At 37.2% G+C, this 15,199-nt stretch overlaps 2 protein-coding genes across 4 annotated transcripts in view; one reads left to right on the top strand and one right to left on the bottom strand.

Annotated features, from left to right (window-relative positions):
• Nucleotides 1–4,480, bottom strand: part of ASCC3 (activating signal cointegrator 1 complex subunit 3) — a 301,513-nt gene extending 297,033 nt beyond the window's left edge. For 2 of the 3 annotated variants that reach the window (XM_074368581.1, XM_074368580.1), the window contains exon 1: nt 4,221–4,480. The gene's annotated coding sequence lies outside the window, so the exon portion shown is untranslated. The remainder of the gene's footprint in view (nt 1–4,220) is intronic. The other variant, XM_010965191.3, reaches the window with a different exon arrangement.
• A 159-nt stretch (nt 4,481–4,639) lies between these two features.
• The window catches only part of GRIK2 (glutamate ionotropic receptor kainate type subunit 2), a 926,084-nt gene continuing 915,524 nt past the window's right edge, over nt 4,640–15,199 (top strand). The window contains exons 1-2 of the mRNA XM_074368582.1: nt 4,640–4,815; nt 6,304–6,436. The gene's annotated coding sequence lies outside the window, so the exon portion shown is untranslated. The remainder of the gene's footprint in view (nt 4,816–6,303; nt 6,437–15,199) is intronic.

Below are 15,199 nucleotides of genomic sequence, written 5' to 3'. Positions count from 1 at the left end.
TTTCTGTGAAGACTAAGGAGAAAAGACAGCAGAAGGTGGAGGAAAATGAGCCTTTACAGAATGAATAGGTGGAAATGGTCTATAAAGGAGATTTTTGTACAGTAGGAGGCCAAAAAAGGCCAGGATGGTATCTCCAAAACCAAGGGAAGGGTGACTTTTAAGAAAGAGTTATGGCAGCCATGTCAAATGAAGTAAAATGTCAACTGGATTTAGAATTTCAGCTGTGTTCTTCTAGTATTCTGTTTCTAACAAATGCAAACAGAAGAGTTTTCAAAAATTGACGTTAAATGAGTTACCCTTCAAACTCTCTAGAACCCAGTCATTTTTTCTCCAAGCTGATGGCCAAAATCAATGACTTAAATACCAGCTTTTCCACTTTTCTAATTAGTGACAAAACCTCTACTTTGCTAACTTCAGGTTGGCCAGAGCATTTGATGGCCATGCTTTAGTATTTTTCTCTGCCCCAAGTAAATTCACTGAACAGTCTCACAAAGTCAGTATCTTGACTATAATCGCCAAGAGAGCACATGTAGTGTACGTCTTGCTTTTCCCTGGTATCTTATATGGTTCTTGGCCAGTGCCAAGGAACTCAATAAATATTTGTTCAATGATGTGTACTCAGAGCATTAATCTGTGAAGCTTTCTGGGAGTGATTTTTAGGTTCTTCCTTACCATTCCAATTCCCAGAGTAAAAGCAGTGCTAAAAATAAATTTTTTTCAAAGCTTCATTCACACCTTAGATAAATGTTCAAACAGAATGTTTAGTTAGTGAGCCTCTCTGGTGTTAGAGGTACTACTTAAAGCAGGTCTCATTTTGGAAAATGCATGTGCACTGGGAAAAGATGCACTGAAATTATTTTTGCAAGCTGAATACCACCTTCATATTAATTTCTTCATATAAATCATTTATTTAGAATTTTATAATTAAATTTCTTAAATCAAGAGGAAGACATATTTATTTCTAAGTAAGAGTAGAATTTAACATTTTTATATTGTTCTATCTGATTAGCCTGTTGGGAGTTTTATTCATTTTCAAGTATTTTTCTAAGAAGACAAGTTGTCTCAGCAGTATGCAGGGATTTCCTCTCTTGGAATGGAATGTAAGTTTTTCTTTATCAAAGTTACATGCCATGTTTCTTAGCTACACACAACTGGGTAACTTGCTACTCACTGACTTCATTTCAAAATGACCAAGCAAGTCTTTGGAAATGCTGGAAAACATTAGCAACTGCCTCCCTGACTACTCTATAATCCTTAGATAAACTACCTTCCTTCTTTTGAAGTTCCGGTTTAATAGAATAAATACTATGCCAAAATTAAGAGGCTCTTGAATTCCTATGTTTTAAAATGTAGAAGCTCTTCAACAATATGAATTGGTTGCATTGGAATTATTGGGGAGCTGCTTGAAAATAGACATTTTCAGACACCACCCCCAGAAATTATGACTCAGTACTTTGACAATCTTTGCTTTAGTCATTAAATAACTAGGTGTGAACTTTCTTTTCTTCAAATATAAATATTTCTTGCCAAATATCTTATTAAAACATACCCTGGGAATCCTGTCACCTGTAAACTCCTTATATACTACATTTTTAAAATTACACACCTCTCCAAATTCCACTCTAATTTTCCATGTCAGTTTAAACCTTTGGTAACAAATGCAGTTCCTAAGAATTCTCTTTGAAGAGGGATTCAGAGAAGTGGAGGAAAACTAGCCCCAAACTCCAAAAACAGGCAGATAAAATGGGAATCTACCTTAATTTACAAAGGTCCCCAAGAGTTAATCTATTCAAATGATAATAAAGAGAGGCAGAGTATAGTAAAAAGGAGAATTAAAATAAAGAGAAATTAGTTCCGATGCCAATTTTTGTTTGATAGTAGAAAATCAGCTAACTTCTGTGGGTATCAATTTTCTGATCAACAAAATAAAGAGGTATTACAAAATCAATTTTTATGCCCCTTTCAGGATGAATAATCTGATTAAATTAGGGTGCTGGAACCTGATTTTAATTGCATTAACTCTGAATCACAGTGACAGTTTCAGAAATAAATCAGGACAACCTGTAAGACAGGTTATCATAGCTAAAAGACAGCAGAAAAATGAAACTGAACAAAAAGTACACATACTCAAACAAAGTCACTTACTCATCTACATGCAAAACACAGTACTTAAATGAGATGGTATATACTGAATAAATCAACAGCCATATAGGTCTGTCAATTCTGCGCTAGGTGTTATACTAGGCAAAAGAAATAAGAAATAAGATCCAGTCCCTACTTTAAGTAATTTTAGAGTACACTGTAAGAGACATACACAATGCCGGCCTTTAGATGACTACTAAATACATACTAGATACCTCACTCCTTCCTCCTTGGTAATGTTTGTTTACTAAAATTGCAGTTTCAGGTAGATAGCTGCTCAAAGCTGAAAACTGCCATATTACATCAAGGCTATTCTGTATTAAAAGGGCTTATGCTAGCTACCTCCCCATGGAAGGTACTGTAGGGCAACAAATTTACTTCAGTCAACAAATACTATACATTTCCTGATGAATATGCTTTGTGCATAGAACTCTTAAAAATTACAAGTTATTAACACATAGCTCAATAAGACTAATGTAAAAACCAGAAAAATAAAGGTTTTTTTTTCCAGGTAAAAACTGATTTCCAATTGTGAATTTTATAATTAAGCCAACTCTGCAAAAAGAAAACTTACTCCTTGTAACTGGCAAAACACTAGCATGTATACTATCTTTTTGATCAAAGGCAAAATCAAGTCATGCTGTTCAAGTAAAAGGATCCACTCCTCTTTCAATGCCACTAACATATAAACACTGACAATAACTTATTCTTGCAAAAAGCCTTGCTTTGGTCAACTTAGAGATCCAAGGCATGAAGAGGAACCCTAGTCTAGATTCCCTATTAAGAGGGCACTGGACTACAGAAGTTCCAAAAGCACAGATATCATCTCTCTCTTGATTTCCTAGTCCTAGCATAGTGCCTGGTACACAAGTAGACATCACTGAGTGAATGTTTACTTTAGTGAAAACAAACTAAAACTGTTCAGCAGGGATCACAAGGCTAAGTTACGAAATACTAATTCACTCAAATATTATTTAGCTTACCCTTGATGAGCATCTCTAGGGAGTATTTTTCTTATGCAAGAATATTATTATAATACCATAATTAAAAATAAAAGATACATGGGGAGCATAGTGCTCAGTGGTAGAGTGCATACTTAGGAGGTCCTGGGTACCTCCATTAAAAAAAAATCAAAAAATAAATAAATAAACCTAATTATCTTCCCCCATCTAAAAAAATAAAATAAAAGATACATGAACAGGAGCACAATCCAGAGAGAAATCAAAAACTGAATTCTCAACTTTTGAGAACACTTTGAAAATCAGAAAAATGATTTCAATCTATGAAACATGAAATCTGGTGATGGAGATAACGGCTATCTACTCTAATCTTAGGGAAAGAAAGACAAAAAAGTGATTACTACTTTGAACTGAACATGTGATACCATTCATACCAAAGTTTAGCTATCTGTAAAATCATACTTCTTTTAAACCAAAGAATAGCAAAATATATGAACACACTGCGTTCAATGAATAAGTTAATTCATGATAAGAAATATTTAAAATAACTGCTCACGTAACCACAATACCTCCCTAACACGCTCGCACATACACACGCTTATTTCAAAATAGCATTCAGGACTCCTCGATTGCTAAATTCACCCACAATTTACCATGGTCCACTCGCTACCCAGGCTATTTAGTTTTCAGTGCGGAGGTAAAAAAAACACAAGGAAGCAGATTTTTCTCCCAAAATCCACGTGAAGAAAACGAAAAAGTTACCACACTTTTGTAATGAAAAAAAAAAATGAAAACAAATCACCCACGCACAGGGGGAAAAAAAATCACCCATCTGGTCATCACGGTGTGGTTTAACACCTGTGCAACAGGCGACTCGGGTTGATTTTTTTTGATCCCCATCACCATCTACAAATTCCAAGAGTAGGACGAGACCGTCGGAGACTACTGACAAGTCTTTGGGGCCGGAAAGGGATGACAGGTCCGGGCTTGCCTCCGGGGCCGAATGAGAATCGCCCAAGGGGCACCGTGGTCCCGTGGCCGGCCCAGCAGTCCCCGCCTCCCGCCAGCTAACCCCAGGCCGCAGCGCCCCTTCTCCTCCTTCCACTTCCACCTCCTCACCTCTCGGCCCCGCTTCACACGCTTCCCATCACTCAGCCAGCTCCCGCCACGACGCCTCCCTCCCTTTCGGTTTGATCTTTTACTTCCCAAGTCGGAGGGGAGCGGAGGGCAGGGCTGAGGACGTCTGGGGGCAGCTGCACCGCCAGGTCCTCGTCCGCACCCCTCGCCGGATTTGCAGGGTCGCTCCCCGTCCCCGGGAAAGGTCTGCAAAGACCGCCGGACACCCGGACAGACACACAGACCCGGCGAGGAGGGAGGGGGCGGAGCAGTCGAGGGGCTACACGTCACCCGCCCGCAGCGCCGCCAACGTCGGCACGTCGGCTCCCCAACCCCGCCCCACCCGCTTGCGCGCGCCGCCGCCCCGCCTCCCGCCGCCCCGCCTCCCGCCGCCGCGCTCAGTCAGAGCCGCACCAGACCTGTGGTGAGGGCGCGCCCCCGGTCGGGCATGGGCTCGGGCGCGCGCGTTCCTGGGACTCCGCGTCTGTTGAGTTGTCCTCACCTGAGCGTCTTTCCCTGCAATTATCTGAGTCGGCCGCATCTTCTCCCCGCCCTTCACTGTAGGGTGAAGACATGAAGGAGGTAATTCCTATTACAGGTAAAGGAGAGACGACCCCTGAGTATGAATGAAGAACTGAGTAATTGCCATCATCGTCACCAGTCAGAATCCTGGCTGCTGGTCACTTTATACACGGTCCCTTGGTCTCAAGTCCCGCTTTCCTGAAGTTTTCTGGACTCTCAGTTTAGTTCTCCTAAAAGTTCCCTCTTCTATTTGGTCCTTTTGTCGGGCAAAACCCACCAAAAACAAAATACCAAGATTCCTTGGCTCAATTGAAAAGACAGGAAGGGGTCATTAAGAAAAATTAACCTCAAGAACAGTGTGGTGCGTGTGTGTACAGTTCTTGACTAAAAGCCGGGCATGCAAATGTGGTGTGAGTTAATAATAGGTTGTGGCTCCCTTTTTCTCTTCCGTCCTCCCTCGTTAGGAATGTGTCTTGACGCCTAGTAGAACCGTATTTTTATAGAGAGGCAGCCAATAGTGATCCAATTATACTCTTCACTGGCCAGATTTCTGGCGTTCAGTGTTCTATTCTAAATCAAGCACTTTAAGAAGATCTCACATAAGTTGGAATTATTTTAGAGAAGAGCAAAATGATAAAGAGTACTCAAAAGCATGGCAAATAAAGAAGTACTGATTGAACTTGGGAAAATTCTCATAGAAAAGACAAAGCTACCAGGACTATCGCTAAATATGTAAAAACTCATCATGTGACATCGATTTGTTTCATGTGCTCTTAAGAGAGGCAGACTTGAGAGAAAAAGATTTCAGATCCTGAAAAGAAGATCCCCTTCTAGCACTAACCAGAGAAGGTGTCTGCTTTAGGATGCATGGATGCCTTGACCACTGGATTTGACTTTAAGTAGATTCTGAGGGCTTACTTAATAGGAACTAAGTGCAGAGGAGCCATATATCAAGAGAAGAAACAGTTGATGGTTTTGTTAAAGGTATTTCCAACCTTGAGAGTCAATCAGTTCATGGCTCCGGCCTTAAAAGAATTTACATTTTAGCCATGAGACAAGACAAATGCATCAAAAGGTAAATAATACAAGGAGGCCATATGATAGGGAGAACTACTAACAATAAGTTCTAGGAATTCACATGGCAAATTGTTCTCATCACAGTTCCAGAAGCTTAACGGAGAAGAATGAAACTGAAAATAAACTGTGCTTTGAACTGCCCTGTTCAGTAGGGTAGCCACTAGCCAAATATGGATATTTATATTTGAAATGTGGCTGGTGCAAATTGAGACATGCAGTAAGTGTGAAATACACACCAGATTTCAAAGACTTAATACAAAGAGAAAAATGTGAAATATCTTAATTCTTATAATGATGACGTGTTGAAATAATATTTGGTATATACTGGGTTAGTATATTAAAATTAATTTCACCTGTTTATTTTCACTTTTTTATTCTGGCAACTAGAAAAATTTTAAATTACATGGGTCACTTGCATCTTTTTTTTTTAAGTCTTGACCTAGAAGGATTCATCAAACTCTAAGAACTCTCTTTGTACCCTTTGTAGTCCCTTCAGAATTTTCCAAAATGTTAATGGAAAGACAGTCAGATGACAAGATTCCTCATAAAGAGAAAGAAGACTATTCATAAAATATGCCATAAACAAAAACAAGGAAATAAGGCTGCAGATGCATTCTGTGGTGAGTAACCTGTTTGTCTACAATGGAAACTTCTTATTAGAAGGTAGTGACAATAATGTTCAAATTAAATAGAAACTAGTCTGTAAGGAGAGACTCAATCTTGAATTTAAGGAATTTAGTATTATAGTCAGTCAGGATCTGGCAGTTACGAAATGGGATTGAAAGATTATCTTGGCAATACTGAGCAGGGTGGGTTGAAATTGATAGATGGTTGGGCAACCCATTAAAACTCATTGTACTTAAAAATGCATTCTACTAAAAAAGTTCAATAGGGGATTGATTTAAATAAATTATAGCACATCTCTGAAGTGGAATCTGTATTGTTTGATATGGGAACATATCAAGATGTACAATGCAGTGAATAGTTTACAAAACAATATATATACACATTATGAACCCAAATATGTAACATTTTGTATGTGTGTGTATGAAACTACATCATTTGATTGACTTTACCTTAATTATTTCAAAATTGTCTCAAAAACAGAAAATCTCAGGGTGGCATGTTTCCAGCATTTTTCAGTGGCTCAACAAAGTCATCTATTTTTTTGGCTCTTTCATCTCTATGTTCCGTCATCCTGAGCATATTGGCCTTTCATTTTCAGCCTTGTCACCACATGGGTTGTTGGGCTGGGTTAATAAGCCTCAGCCTCGTTTCCAGCCCAGTAGTCTCTTAGTATCTCAGTATGTATGACCACTAGGACTTCTCAACTCACCAGTGTCCCACAGCCTTAGCTTCTAGGCCTTTTTTTTGTTTTATATATTCTCAGTCCATTGTCCTGCCATCTTCCCTACCCAGCCTTGCAACATTGGGTCTTAAAATTCCATCTTTGATGGACCTGAGTACAGTTTCTTACCTGGAGCTGACAACCACTGTGGGATGCTGATTAATAAAAGACTCAATTCTAAAATAAGCTTACCTACAGTTTGTAAAATGACTTTAGAAAACTGGCAATATCTGAACATACACATGGCATAGAGCTGAACATAGCTCAGCAGTTCCTCTCCCAGGTATATGACCCACAGAAATGAATATAAAGAGTTTATGAAACGTGTACTAGAATATTCATAGCAGCATTATTTCTAATACCTAAAATCTGGAAATATCTATGAAATATCTCTTCTTTAGTTCTTCTGTGATATCTTTGATTAGACTTTTGTAGTTTTCCTCACATAGGTCACGTACATATTTTGTTAGATTTATTCCGAAGCATTTTGTTTTCTGGGGTGCTAATACAAATCCTAATGTGTTTTTATTTTGAATTCCATTTGTATATTGCTAGTATACAGGAAAATGATTGATTTTTGTAAGTTAACCTTGTATTCTGAAACCTTACAATAATTGCTTGTTAGTTCCAGGAGTATTTTTGTCAATTGTTTTTGGCTAATGCTGTGTATTAGATCTTTGGAAACTATTTATCTTCTAACTGCAAGTTTATACCCTTCGACCAACATCACCCCAATCCCCGTCACCTCCCCCTGCACCAGTCCCTGGTAACCACCATTCTACTCTGTGTTTCTACAAGGTCAGCTTTTTTAGATTCCTCCTATAAGTTATATCATCTAGTATTTGTCTCTCTCTGACCGATCTCACTTGCATAATGCCCTCAAGGTTCATCCACATTGTTGCAAATGGCAGGATTTCCTTCTTTCTCATGGCTGAATCATATCCCATTTTATACATAAACCACATCTTTACCTATTCCAAGTATCCCGTGATGGATACTTGGGCTGTTTTCATAGTGATTGTGAATAATGCTGCAATAAACACAGGAGTGTAATTAATTAATTAGTTAATTAATTAATTAAATAGCTTTCCTAACCCTTTTAGTGAATTATATTGGGAAGGAAAAAATGATCACTACCATGGCAGACACTACTGGTTACCGACCCAGCTACCATTTTCCACCTCTTCCTTAATTAATAGATAGAATTTGTTAGGGTACCAAAAAACTAAAGAAATACATATGAGCTCCTCCCATTATCCTGGAAGTACTTCTATTTCCCTTTAAACAAGAATATTGTAGAGGTGGTCATGTGACCAAGGGACAGTCAGGGAGGATTCTGCCATTCTGCCACTAAAATGGCAAAATATATGCTTGTAAAATACAGAGAGTTATTCTTGGGCCACTATTCAAGCCAAGAGTTATTCTTGGGCTACTGTTGGACTTGGCATATAATCTGCCAGCTATTCTTTCTTAGACATTACTGAAATGAAAATGTAGAAGTAGAAAAACCGAGGAATAAGTAAAAGACTAAAGCTTTGTGTGTTTGTATGCATATGCTTATGTTAGCAGGAGGATAGTAGATGGAGAAGGGGAGAAAAGTATATGAAGTTTCAGCAGTTTCCTGGAAAACAAAGCTAATAGTAGTGATTTGACTACTAGTCAAAAACATTGCTTAAAAAATGCAGTAAAGAAGCTACAAAAGAGTTGGTTGAGGGCATGGCAAAGGGCAGAAGTGAGACTAAGAGCTGAAAATGGAGACAATATTTGAAGTATGATACGGTTGAATCAATCATCAGACATCGTCTTCTCTCATCCATATGCACTGAGAGCAGCCAAAAGCACATCTGCCACCAGACAAAAACCGAAACAAACAAAAAACCCTAGAGTCTCCTCCAAGTTAATTGCATAAATAGTAGAGAAGACATGAAAGTTTTTATGTTAACAACACAGAGCAAAACCACGATCATTCTGGCGTTCAGGGCCAGCATCCAGAGAGCCAGCTGCTTGCTTATCCATCCTAAAGTGAAACCTGATATTTAGTACTCCTGGCCCTGCCCTACTCAACCTAGCCATTTATACACAATTCCCTCACAGGAGAGAGAACCAGAAGACATCCTGCTTACTAAAAGCAAACCTCATCAATGGCCAGTTCTTTATATAAACATGCAGTGAAGAATCAACAGGCAAATCAGGAAAATCGCCATTATGAAAGGGAAAGACAAAAACTAAATAACTAACTCTAAAGGAAGCAATTAAAATTTGTGAAATAAAAGAGAACTTTTTTTAACAAGAACATTTTTAAAAAACACTCCAATTTATATACTTTAGTATTCAGAATATATTGGATCTATAAGGTACAAACAAGGTACTCTGAAAAAAGGAGCAATCATAGAATAAAACAGAGTTCTAAGACACTAAAACATGATTACTTAAGTTAAAAAGAATTCATTGGAAATATTGAAGATAAAAATCAAATAAATCTAGAATATAGGATATGTGAAGACATAAACAGAATATATGAGAAAAGATGAGTCATGGAGAGCCAATCCAACAAACTAACATTCAATCAGTAGAAGAGAAAGAGATATTTTTTTCAGTGAGGAAAAAAAATCAAAAATACAAACTAGAAATAATAATAATGAGTCTGAAAAGTTTCCAAACATAAAGACATCTATCAACAAAGGGACAAGAATCAGATCTATTCAGCAGCACTGTATATATATTAGAAGACAATGACAGAATATTTTAGGTTTAATGGTAGAAAATTTTCATTCTAGAATTCTGTACTCATTCAAATTATCAATTAACTACAAGAGCAAATAAAGATATTTTCAGATCAGCAGATCCAAAAGGTCTGCATCCAAAGGATGCAGAACTACAGAATACTTTCCTCGCGTGTGATCTTTAAGGAAGTTACTTGACCATGTACTCCAGTAAAATAAAGGCAAAAGCTAAGAGGAAAACATGGAATTCTGGAAAAGGTGTATCAATCCTGAAAAAGGCAAAGAAAAGTTCCAGGAAAAGGGCTGTGCAAGTCTAGAGAGGAAGCAGTATAGAGGGGAGCAAGAGGAAGAAAGTTCAAGGAGGAAGGTCTTGCAGGAGAAAAAAGGGAGCGGGGTTCAGTAGAACAGATGGTAAGATAGCGGATTTGAAAAAAACAAGGTTGTAGCAAATCAGATGGTGCAAGGATAAAATGTCGAAAGGGGTAGTTCCTTAAAGGAAATTCAGAAAAAATATAATCGGGAAAAGGGTCAAAACAATACATATTCATTACACCTAAGATTGAGAGGAAGAAAGGGAGCCAGCAAAGGGAAAAAAAAAAAAAAACGTGGTCAAAGAGGTGAGAGATAAGCGAAGATAAGTACAGTTATTTTTTAAAGTCATCAACAGGGTTAATTCCTGCTCAAATCAAGGAGAGTGGGAAAGAACCTATAAGAAAGAGATGAGTTAAGTAAGGGAATTATGAGGTGAAGGAAGACAAGGATGCACCCAAGACCATGGGTGAGGTTATTCTTAACCTTGGTAGAAGAATTTTTTCTGTAAGACAGAACAGAAGAAATAGAGGATGCTTGAAAATACAGGAAATGTTTAAGGTATTGAGGTATGGATAACTAAAAATTTCAAACTTGAATATACAAAAGAAAAGTTATGCTTCTTTTGGCAGCCTTGAAATTATGAGTTGTTGCTCAGTGAATGAATATTTTTTACTTTCCTAAAAGATAATAAAATACATTAAATTTTCATAAAATATTACAAAATGCAACAAAAACCAATTTCAAAGACACATTCATAGGTTAGCTATTAAAAAGCAATGCCACTCAAAGTCAGTATAAAACATGAAATAAAAACACAGTTTTTATTCACAGTTTTTATTGGCTGTTTTAACTTGATATTCATTTGGTTGCCCAAATGCCAGGTGACATTCCATAATAAGTATGAATATGCATGAGTATGTTTGTGTGTATAAATGGGACTTTAGGGGGAAAAATTAGAGGTAGTTACCTTCAAAACTAGTCATTTTTAACTAGCCTTTTGATATCAGAAGATAAGTTTTGCTTTCTTATTCTAGCAAATGATCCACCCAAAGTTTGAGGCTAAAACATATTTATTCCCTAAAGCACTGTGTGGGAAGGAAAGTCATTCCTTGCCAGCTGTCACTATTCTATGATTACCCCTATGGATAAGGTAGGAAAATGCTTAAACTATGTATAATGAGACCCAGAATAACTGTAATTTAAACAAATAGACATCTCATATACAGGATGCATGAGTAATCCTAGAATAGTGTACTTGCTTTCTCAATTTATTCATCCAGGGACACTGGCACCTTCTCATTACTCTGCCGTTTCTGGGGTGTTATCCTCATCTAATGGTCCAAGATGACTCACAACCATAAAATACTCCAAGTAACAGCCCAAAGGAAGAAGAGGAACCAAAGGACATCCCTTTGAGAACAGGAGCTGAAAATATACCTATCATTTACAGTTACATGGTCATACTTGGTTGCAAAGGAAGCTGGGAAGCGTAGTTTTTATTTTAGGCAACTTTGTACTAAGTTGAATAATCAGGAGGTAAGAAATATTTGGAGACAAATGTTTCATCCAAAATGCATTTCCTTCTCAATTAAAGCAAATATACTGGTATTAAACAGATAAGAACAGCCTCTCTTCCCTTCTTATCAAAACTGAGCCACAGGGAACAGAACAGAATGTCAAGAATAACTTCTATCTCTTTCTAGCACTAAAAAGTGAGCTATTAAAAATGGCAAAATAAAATCCCAGATAGTAATTACTTTAAGGATTAATTTTTCCCGGAGTTTAAACTATTCTTAAGCATGTTCAATATGGTCAAAATGAAGTTTCCATTCATTCCACCCACAAGTAATTAAGCATATATCACAAGACCCACACTTTGCTAAGCAGTGTGAAACTTTCCAGAGAAACATGTGATGTGATCTCTAGTCTCAAGGAATTTACAGTTTGGGTAGAAGACAAATTTAACACTCTCAAGACTATTTAAGAACAATTAAGTACTGGTGTAGAAAGGGTATAGTTCAGTGGTAGAGTGCATGCTTAACATGCACAGGGTCCTGGATTGAATCCCCAATACCTTCATTTAAATAAATAAATAAAAACCTAATTACCTCCCTCCCCCCTAAAAAATATTTAAAAAAATTTTTTTAAAAAGAACAATTAAGTACTGAGTTGTGTGATACTATCTTTATGAATGCAAAAGGAATTCAAAGTAAGGATAGGCCACTGCTGGCTGCAAGATATTAAAAACCCTTGTGGAAATAGTGAAAATTGAACTGGGCATATAATAGGTAGAGTTTATTTATAAAACCTTTCATATGCAAAAGCATAAAAGGTGTTTTTGTGGGACTGATTCCAGAGGATGAAGACATGTTGAATTTTAAAAGTCCAAATTGTTACTGATGGGAGTCTAAAGGCTAAAAATGGGTGTCTTGATCATCTATAAGCAGGTGTCATTTCTGTGTTTTGCTTTGCGTTGTATCTACAAGTACTAGCAGAATGCCTGACACATAGTAAACACCAAGTGTCTGTTAAATAAATACAATTTTCCTTTTATACTCAGAGTTTTTTTTTATATATGACCAAGGATTTAACGTTTTTATTGAGGTATAGCTTTTTTAAAAATTGAAATGCACCAAAGTATACAAATCTTAATTGCCCAGTGCCATATACCACCTCATATAACTACTGCCCAAATCAAGTTATAGAACATTTCTAACTTTCCAAAATACTCTCTTATGTTCCTCTCAGTCAGCACTCAGATCCCCTCACCCCACCCCGGTCACCCACCAAAAGTAGCCACTATTCTGATTTCTGTCAGCATAGATTAGTATCCTAGTTTTGAAATTCATATAAATAAAATACTATAGTCTGTCACTCAACATTTTTTCAGGTTATTGCTACCCTGGCCTTAATTTGTGAGGCTTGTTGATACTTGAAAGACATATTTCCACCCTCTATTTTAAAGTCTTTTCTTATGGGAAAACCCCATAAAAGTGTGGAAAAGGTGTTTATTAGGTAGTAATGTAGAGTAGAATTGTCATTGACCTTTAAACTTCAAAGGCAGGTGGTGCTTACTTTAAGTGTAGGCAAGGCTCACGTAACTCCATCCTGCACCATTATAGTGCAGCTTGTCACTTCCAAAATGCAGTCAAGGTAACTTGCTGTGACATTTTTATTCAGACAAACCTGGAAATCCCTTATGAGAAGTTTAGGTTAACTACAAAATTAGAGGCACAGTCCTTATACAAAACCACCCTCACTTTTGACACCAACTGCAAGTTTGCAGGGGTATTGGGGGTAGTCCCCAAACTACCTCAGTTTTAGTAATTTGCTAGAAAGACTTAGGAAACTGTTATACTCGTGATTATGGTTTATTAAAGGGAAAGGAAAGGGTACAGATTAAGTTTAAGATTATGTCAAAAGAAGATACACATAAATTTATAAGCTTTTGCACAGCAAAGGAAAGCATAAACAAAACAAAAAGACAATCTATGGACTGGGAGAAAATATTTGCAAATGATGTGACTGAAAAGGCTTAACTTCCAGAATATACAAACAGCTCATACAATTCAATAACAACCCAATCAAGAAATGGGCAGAATACCTAAAAAGACATTTCTCCAAAGAAGACGTACAGATGGCCAAAAGGCACATTACAGGATTCTCAAAATCACTAATTACCAGAGAAATGCAAATCAAAACTACAACGAGGTATCACCTCAGACCAGTCAGAATGGCCGTATTTTAAAAGTTCACAAACAGTAAATGTGGAGAGGGTGTGCAGAAAGGGAAACGCTCCTACACTGTTGGTGGGAATGCAGTTTGGTGCAGCCATTATGGAAAACGGTATGGAGATTCCTTAAACAACTAGAAATAGAGTTACTGTATGATCCAGCAATCCCACTCCTGGGCATAAATCCGGAGAAAACTCTTAATTCAAAAAGGTACATGCACCTCAGTGTTCATAGCAGCACTATTTACAATAAGACATGGAAGCGACCTAAATGTCCATTGACATATGATTGAGTAAAGAAGTTGTGATAGATATACGTGTGTGTGTATATACATATATATACACACACACAATAGAATACTATAAGAAAAAATGAAATAATACCATTAGCAGCAACATGGATGGATCTAGAGATTATCATACTAAGTGAAGTAAATTAGACAGAGAAAGACATATCATATGATATCACTTATATGTAGAATCTAAAAAAGGAAAATTTTAAAAATGAACTTATTTACAAAGCAGAAAGAGACTCACAGACATAGAAAACAAGCTATGGTTACCAAAGGGGAAAGGCAGGTAGGGATAAATTATGAGTTTGGGATTAGAAGATATAAACTACTATATATAAAATAGATAAACAACAAGGTCCTAATGTGTAGCATAGGAAACTGTATTCACTATTTTGTAATAACCTCTAATGAAAAAGAAAATGGAAAAAATATATATGTATATATAACTGAATCACTATGTTGTATACCAGAAATTAACCCAACATTGTAAGTCAACTAAACTTCAATAAAATATTAAAATAAATAAAATAAAAATAAAATACAAAAAAGATACACATAGAGCAGAGTCAAAGAGGGTTTCAAATGCAGTTTCATTTGTCTTCTAGCCATGGAGTCAAGACACAGTACTGTCACAGTATTAATGTGTGACAATATGCACAGAGTACAGTCCATCAGGGAAGCTCACCTGAGCTTGGTATGCAGATTTTTTGGAGGGGGCGGGGAATCCTCATTATGTAGGCATGATTAATTGATTGCCCACTTGTTTAATCCCAGTTTCCATGTTCATATCTTTGTGACCCAAAGCCCCCATCCTGTCACATTGTTAGACCTTTAGGAGGGCCAGCCCCAACGGAAGACTGTATGGGTGTGGCCAGTCCCCACTGTAAATCATATTGTTAGACTACACAGTATGACCCAAGGACCTCAGGCAAACAGCAGATCCTGTAAGGCTGAGGGCAAAGGCCAAGCCTTCT

The sequence above is a fragment of the Camelus bactrianus genome, chromosome 8 (assembly GCF_048773025.1).
Source record: "Camelus bactrianus isolate YW-2024 breed Bactrian camel chromosome 8, ASM4877302v1, whole genome shotgun sequence".
Taxonomy (NCBI): domain Eukaryota; kingdom Metazoa; phylum Chordata; class Mammalia; order Artiodactyla; family Camelidae; genus Camelus; species Camelus bactrianus.
The sequence above is the reverse complement of the archived record's forward strand: the minus strand, read 5'-3'. Positions and strand labels throughout refer to the sequence as shown.